This window comes from Antennarius striatus, chromosome 4 (assembly GCF_040054535.1).
Source record: "Antennarius striatus isolate MH-2024 chromosome 4, ASM4005453v1, whole genome shotgun sequence".
Taxonomy (NCBI): domain Eukaryota; kingdom Metazoa; phylum Chordata; class Actinopteri; order Lophiiformes; family Antennariidae; genus Antennarius; species Antennarius striatus.
The window spans coordinates 694,395-702,245 of record NC_090779.1 but is presented as its reverse complement, the minus strand read 5'-3'; the positions used below and the strand labels follow the sequence as shown (position 1 = coordinate 702,245).

Here is a 7,851-nt window from a genome sequence, read left to right as displayed (position 1 = left end):
CAACACGGCCTTCCTGTGAAGAGTTTGCGTGTTCTCTTCGTGTCTGACTGGGTTTTCTCCGGTTCTCCGGTTTCCCCCCATTATCAGGAAAAACATGCATCTAAGGAATATTAGCTCATGTTGGCCCGTAGTGGCGGCGCACCCAGGGTGCAGTGGCTCTAGACCGACTTTCCATCTGGCCTTTCAATTTCATTGTACCATCCCTGTGTATAATGACAAATAAAGCTCTTTGTCTTGTCTTGTCTTAACCTATGCAAGTAGGTCGGGGTAAAATTTTGAATTCAGGGGTGTTGCGGGATGTTGCAGTCTGTGACTGCCTTGGTTCTAGTTGGACTCGTGGAAATCCAGGTGATGCCACTGTGCACTGATAAAGGTGATCTTCTGGCTTCCAGCTGACAGCTGCTTACATCTGGATGATTGTGTCGTGGTCAAAATGTTCATGTCAGAGCGGCCCTGTCTCTGTACCATCCATACACACCTGTGCAACCAAGTTGTCCAATCAGCATCTTGTTTTACCAACACCTGCTCAGTGGTTTTTATCATCTCTACCTTGGATAAATGCTCACTGGTACAGCTTTAAACAATGAGTGAACACTTGAGGGGAATAAACCTTTAGCATGCAGAGACATGTCTGGGATGCAATTCAGGGAATGTTGGAGCGGACATTTGTATTTTAAACATACAGTATATTAAATGTATACACTGATTTAAAAAGTCAAAGGATCATTTGTATCACACATTGGATCTTGATGAGGAAGTTATTCAAGAATACAAGTATAAATAGTCAAAAACAAATATCATCAACCTACTGAGGGCTGGATTTAAAATCACATCAAAAATCAAGGAAAAATCCACATACTTGTTCTGTCCGTAACACCAACCAAGGAGAATCATCTTTGAACTGACTTAGATAGATAGATAGATAGATAGATAGATAGATAGATAGATAGATAGATAGATAGATAGATAGATAGATAGATAGATAGATAGATAGATAGATAGATACTTTATTAATCCCGGAGGAAATTGCATATATCCACTGCTCAGGCATTAAATAACAAATAATACTGGATAAACACCAGGAGAAAAGGAAACATTGACATCACAGGACATACCACAAGACATACATTACACTAACAGACAGACACATGCAGCACTAACAGGACTTATATACTAAACTATAACTAAAATATAAACAGTATAAAATTTAAAAATATTACAGTATTAAAATATAAACAGTATAAAATAAAATCTAAACAGTATAAAATTGAATTAAAATATAAAACAGTATAAAAAATAAATAAATTATATATATATATATATATATATATATATACAACAGTATAAAATTAAATTTAAATTAAATTAAATTAAATCCATATTCAACCCCGTGCTGACCTCGCCACCTCCCCCCCGCTCCTCCTGAGAGAGTCATTGTACCCCCTGATGGCACGGGGCACGAAGGAGGACCTCAGCCTCTCTGTGGAGGCGCTGTGTGACAGCAGTCTGCCGCTGAAGGTGCTTCTCTGCTGGGAGAAGGTGGTGTGTAGGGGGTGCCTGGTGTTGTTCATGATGGCCTTAATTTTAGACATGGTCCTGCTCTCCAGAAGCATGTCCACAGAGTCCAGGCTCAGCCCGACCACTGAGCCCGCTCTGCGGATGAGTCTGTTCAGACGGTCCATATCTCTTTTCCTGGCCCCCCCACCCCAACACACAATGGCGTATGACAGCACACTGGAGACTACGGACTGATAGAACATGAAAAGGAGCTTAGGACAGATGTTGAAGGAGGCCAGCCTCCTCAGGAAGTACATCCTGCTCTGCCCCTTCTTGTACACACAGTCCGAGTTGAGTGACCAGTCCAGTCTGCTGTCTAGCTGCAGTCCCAGGTACTGATAGTTTCCTACCACCTCCACCTCACTGCCTTTGATGATCACCGGCTGTGGAGAGGGAGGTGCCCGCCGGAAATCCAGAACCATCTCCTTTGTCTTGGAGACGTTGAGTTGGAGCTGGTTCTGTTGGCACCACTCCACGAAGTCAGCCACCAATCCCCTGTACCCCCCCTCATCACCCTCCCGGATACATGCCACTATCGCGGTGTCATCGGAGTACTTCTGTATGTGGCATGTATCCGAGTTGTGCTTGAAGTCTGATGTGTAGAGGGTGAAGAGAATGGGGGATAGAACGGTCCCCTGTGGCGCCCCCGTGCTGCTGGTCACCATAGAAGACAAACAGTCCCCCATACGGACGTACTGGGGTCTGTCCGTTAGGTAGTCCGTAATCCAGCTCACGAGGTAGGGGTCCACAGCCATGGAGGTCAGTTTATCCTGCAGGAGCTGGGGCTGGATGGTGTTGAAGGCACTCGAAAAGTCGAAGAAGAGCACTCTGACGGCACAGCCCCCGGCGTCCAGGTAGGAGAGTGTGCGGTGGAGGAGGTACATGACAGCATCGTCAACCCCAACCTTGGCCTGATAGGCAAACTGGAGAGGGTCCATAGCACCCTGCACCTGTGGACGCATGAGCTCCAGGACCAGTCGCTCTAGGGTCTTCATTACGTGGGAGGTAAGAGCGACCGGTCGGTGGTCGTTGAGCTCAGTAGGGCGTCCTTTCTTGGGTACAGGGACAATGCAGGAGGTCTTCCACAGTGACGGGACCCTCCCCAGCCGCAGACTGAGGTTGAACAATTGTTGCAGGGGGTCCCCCAGTTCCGAAGCACAGGCTCGGAGGAGTCTTGGGGAGACCTTATCTGGTCCAGCCGCCTTGTAGGGACGGAGCCTCCTCAGCGTTGTCGTCACCAGGTCTGCAGTGATGATGGTCTCGGTCGTGGTGGGAGCAGGAGGTTGTGGCGAGGTTGGAAGTCCAGTGGTTGAGGTGGGGCCGTTGAGCTTCGCAGTTCTTGGAGTGGGCTCGGGAGAAGTGGCAGGGGTGGAAGGAGAGGAAGCACAGGAGGAGGGAGCATCAGTGGAGCGGTGTGTAGGGCCAGGAGAGGCCTGTAGGCCAGGAGAGGTCTGTAGGCCAGGAGAGGCCTGGGACGAGGAGCCGGAAGTGGTGGGGGAGCTGAACCGATTGAAAAAGCTGTTAAGTTCATTCGCACGTTCAATATTCCCCTCCACAGTGCTGCGCCCTTTCCCGTGTCCGGTGATGGTTCTCATCCCATTCCAGACCTCCCGCACTTGGTTGCGCCCCAGCTGCTTCTCCAGCTTCCTCCTGTACGCCTCCTTGGCCTCCCTCAGGCAGAGTCTCACTTCCTTCTGGGCCTTCCTCATCTCCTCCTCGTTCTTGCTCCTGAACGCCCGCTTCTTCCTGTTCAGGACAGCCTTGACTTCCTTGGTTACCCATGGTTTGTTGTTGGGGTAACACCTGATTGTCCTGACAGGGGCCACGGTGTCCACACAGAAGTTTATGTAGTCTGTAAAACACTGAGCTGCCCCCTCAATGTCCTCCCCATGTGAGCCCACAATAACATCCCAATCGGTGATCTGGAAGCAGTTCCTCAGCATCTCCTCTGTTTCCGGGGACCACCTCCTGACCTGTCGTGTTGTTGCTGGCAGCCGTTTCACCAGCGGGATGTAGGTGGGCTGTAGGTACACTAGGTTGTGGTCTGATTTACCTAGTGGAGGGAGGGGGGTGGCGGTGTATGCCTCCTTAGCATTAGCGTAGAACAGATCGATGGTTCTGTTCTTCCGTGTGGGACAGTCTACACACTGGACCATTGTGGGGAGAGATGAGTCCAAGGTGACGTGGTTAAAGTCACCGGTGATGATGACGACTTGATGACGACTTGACTTCATTTATTCAACTAGATGAAAAACCTATATATAAATAAATGAATAAATATCAAACATAAATAGCAAACAGATCAAATTAATCATAGATTAGATTTATATAGCACTTTTCTGGACACTCAGAGACACTTTACATTGGATTCATTATTCATCCACTACTCATTGGTACTTGGTGATGGTAAACTACGTGTACCAAAAGCTGCCCTGGGGCTGCCAATCCATGCCTACTCCAGTCACCACCTGAACAATCACACACATTCACACACCAGTGAGTCCCTCCCTGGGGGCCAGGAGGATAAGGTGTCTTTCCCAAGGACGCAATGACAAGGGGAGCAGGAGCGGGAATCGAACTGCCAACCCTACGATCATTGGACAACCTGCTTCACCAACTGAGCCAATGCCCCCCGTGTCAATGTGAGTCTTAATGCTTCCTGTGTTTCTTTACGGTAGAAGCCCTGCCCGTTCTGACGAGGATTATGGATCCAGATAGTTTAGCTGCTTCAGCTGATCCACATACAGGAACTGATGATGATGATCTCTAGTATGTCTATTCCTATTGGTTCATGTTAATATTATGTGTTTTTGGTTTTTATTTTAAAAAAAACTTGAATGGGGTAAGAGTGGAGTTTCTTACTACTTTGGCAGATAAAGTTAGAATTCTTTCATATTGATAATTTTAAAACATAATAGCTTTGAAAAATGAAAGCAAATATACAGTATAATGATGTAAAAGCTGACTGAAAATGGCATTTTAAAGAAACTGTCTGCATTAAAGCCAACTTACGTTCTATGACATAGGACAAAAAGTTAGGAGAGCTAAGTCTAAGTCAAACACTGGTAGGGGCTTGTTTTTTGGGCGCTGGGCCCCTTTGAGTCATTGAACAGAATTCTTAATTCTTCAGTATACCAAGACATGTTGCCTCCAACATTGTGGGAAAGGTTTTTCTCTTTCCCAGCAAGAGCTCACTGCATGAAGTAATTTCCATAAAGACGTGATGAGTGAGTTTGATGCGTAGGAACTTTGCTGGCTGTGACGTGGGATGAACAGGCGGTGCCTGTCTGACCTCACAGATGCTCCTCTAATGGTCTATAATCCCCACACAGGCGCTCCACAGTTTTGTAGAGTTTCTTTCCAAAAGAAAGGAAGTTGTTACATCTGCAAAGGATAGAAAAATGATTAATAAATGTGAACATAGAATGTTGTAAAACTTCCTTGTGTAAGAGTGAGGTGTCTTAATACTTCTTTATATTATTTGTACATATAATATGTATTTTCAGAAAAGCAATTTTCACTTGACAAAATTCCTTCACATGACTTTGTTTACATCATTACATAATTACTCTATCGTCAGCTGCACGGTCTGCCCGGTCTCCACGGTTCGGTTATAAAAGTTACAGATGATTCATCTGCATCAGTGACATGCAGTCAGGGGAGGCGGGGGGGGGGGGCACGGCCTGACCTGCCATCATTAAAGACAAAAAATGGAAATGGAAGAAATAAATTAAATGGTTATATTTATTCAGTGAAGTGAATTATATAGTTATTTTCCATACATTATTTTTACTTAAAATGGCTGAATTTCCACATTTACCAGACACGGGAAGGGCATACAAACTCCACATAGAGCGGAACTCGAACCTGGAACCACCTTGCTGTGCGGTGACAGCGCCATCTGCTAGACCACCGTGTGAATAAACATGTGTGTTTGTCACAGCTTCATTGTGATATGATCCTGAGATTGTATAATTATGGGGAAAGTGTGTCAGGCGAAGGCATAAAACCTGCAGTCCATCACTGAACTTCAACCAGACTTGTGAACATAGTAATACACTATTTGGATCTTGATTGACATACTTTGTTATTGGGCGGCCCGGTGGCACAGTGGGTAGTGCTGTCGCCACACAGCAAGGCGGTTCTGGGTTCGACTGACCGTCCAATGCTGTGCGATTGGTTGGGCGGTAGAGGGTGGAGTTAAAACGTGACACCGTGAGGTTTTCAAGTGAGCTTATTCAAATATATAGGTGACGAGATGACACTATGAGTAGAAAAACAGTAATATTGATATCCACCCATCCATTCATCCATTTTCAACTGCTTATCTGGGGCCGGGTCGCGGGTGGAACAGTCTCAGCAGGGATGCCCATACTTCCCTCTGTCTGTCCGGCCTCCTGCTCTACCAGCAGATCCAGCTCACCACCAGGTGGTGATGGTTGACAGCTCTGCCCCCCTCTTCACCTGAGTGTCCAACACCATGGGTCATGGGTCTGATGACACAACAACAAAGTCGATCATCGACCTCCAGCCTAGGGTGTCCTGGTGCCATGTGCACTTATGGACATCCCTGTGGTTTTATAAAAAAAAGAAGAAGTTTGATTTAATAATTTATTTATTTATTTTTTAAAAACCTTTCAAGTTTGTTTTAAAAAAAGTTGGAAAAGACCTTTTTTAAAAAACATTTTGGCAAAACCGTGAAATGCCTGAAAAAAGGCAATTTCCAAATTTTATGCGTGAATAAAAGTGAAAGTACTGAGATGAAATGTAAAATGACACAGAGATCTACGTCCATGAATGGATCCATGTAATAATTTTAACTCGACCTTGGCTCCAGATGTATGAGGATAACACTGAAAACTGAATGTTCCAACCATCTTTGCATAAAAAATATTGTTTGGTGCAGCCTTTCCACATCAGGGACCTCTGAACACACACACACACACACACACAGACACACAGAGACACACACACACAGACACACAGAGACACACACACACACACACACACACACACACACACACACACACACACAGACACACACAGACACACACAGACACACACACACACACACACACACACACACACACACACACACACACACACACACACACACACACACACACACACACACACACACAGATAAAACGCACAAAACAGGCGCACAAAACTGTATTTTTATCTCCATTGAATGACGTAAGGGATTGGCATACTTCGTAGCCAATCAAACTTCAAGGCTAGTGTGAGCGACGGGACTGCAGCCAATAGCGTTGTAGGACGCGTTTGATTGATAGGTCTGTACTGTGTGGGGGAAGGGGCGCTGAAGTTGACGGAACCGCCATCTTGAAAAGTGACCACCGATGTTCTGCCTTTTCGCGCCTGTCAGACCAGTTTTAAACGTTTAGTTTTACTCGCCGGAGGTTCGAGCTGTGTTCCTGCTTCCTGTTCAGGCCCGGAACCGATGGTGGAATAAGCTACATGCTGGAGACCCGCCGGTTCCCGCTGTCGGTGGGTATCTGGTCCATGTTGAGACACGATTAGCCGTCAGTCCTCACGCAGCCGGCTAATGGCTGCTAATGGCTGCTGAGCTAGCAGCTCCTCCAGCGTTTGGCTCACTGCTAGCGGCTTCACCCTAACATGAGGACGGGAACGTTTAGCTCACTGCTAGCGGCTCCACGCTAACGGGAGGACGGGAACTCCTCGTTAGCGTGTTGCCGTGAGGAACCGGTGATGTGTAGCTGCCCGTCTTTAGCTTCATTAGCTTCACCGCACTCAGACCGGATCGCTGGTCAGTAGCTAGCATCGGTAGATACTGACGGTAGCTGAGCCAGTTTAGCCTAGCCGGGTTAGCCTAGCCGGGTTAGCTGAGCCGGGTTAGCTGAGCCGGGTTAGCTGAGCCGGGTTAGCTGAGCCGGGTTAGCCGGTGTGTCCCTGGAGCAGCAGCCTGATCTCAGGCCTGGGGGGCCAGCGTTACTGCGTTACTCTGACGTTACTCCAGACGGTACAGGAGTACTAGTTTGTGTTCCTGTTTAAAAGCCAGAATTAGTTACGTAAACTAGGTTGACCTCAGATCCACGTCAGAATCGTTCCCTGATGTTGTTCTGATCCACATCAGACCATCAGACCTGCCGTCAGGTGAGTGTTTGGGTCCATCTGACAGCAGGTGAAGGACTTGTTACCTGCTGATAGCGATGCTGTTTGGGGCCTGAGACTGTGAGCAGCTCCCTCTTGGAGAAGGAATCACTGCAATGAATGATTTCAGCGTTAAGGAAACAAGCTGTGTGGAGTTACGTA

The 7,851-nt window shown here is 47.0% G+C and overlaps 1 protein-coding gene across 3 annotated transcripts in view; it reads left to right on the top strand.

The window, feature by feature from the left end:
* Positions 1–6,877: 6,877 nt before the first annotated feature.
* Positions 6,878–7,851, top strand: part of ppp6r3 (protein phosphatase 6, regulatory subunit 3) — a 36,103-nt gene continuing 35,129 nt past the window's right edge. For all 3 annotated transcript variants that reach the window (XM_068314104.1, XM_068314103.1, XM_068314102.1), the window contains exon 1: positions 6,878–7,065. The gene's annotated coding sequence lies outside the window, so the exon portion shown is untranslated. The remainder of the gene's footprint in view (positions 7,066–7,851) is intronic.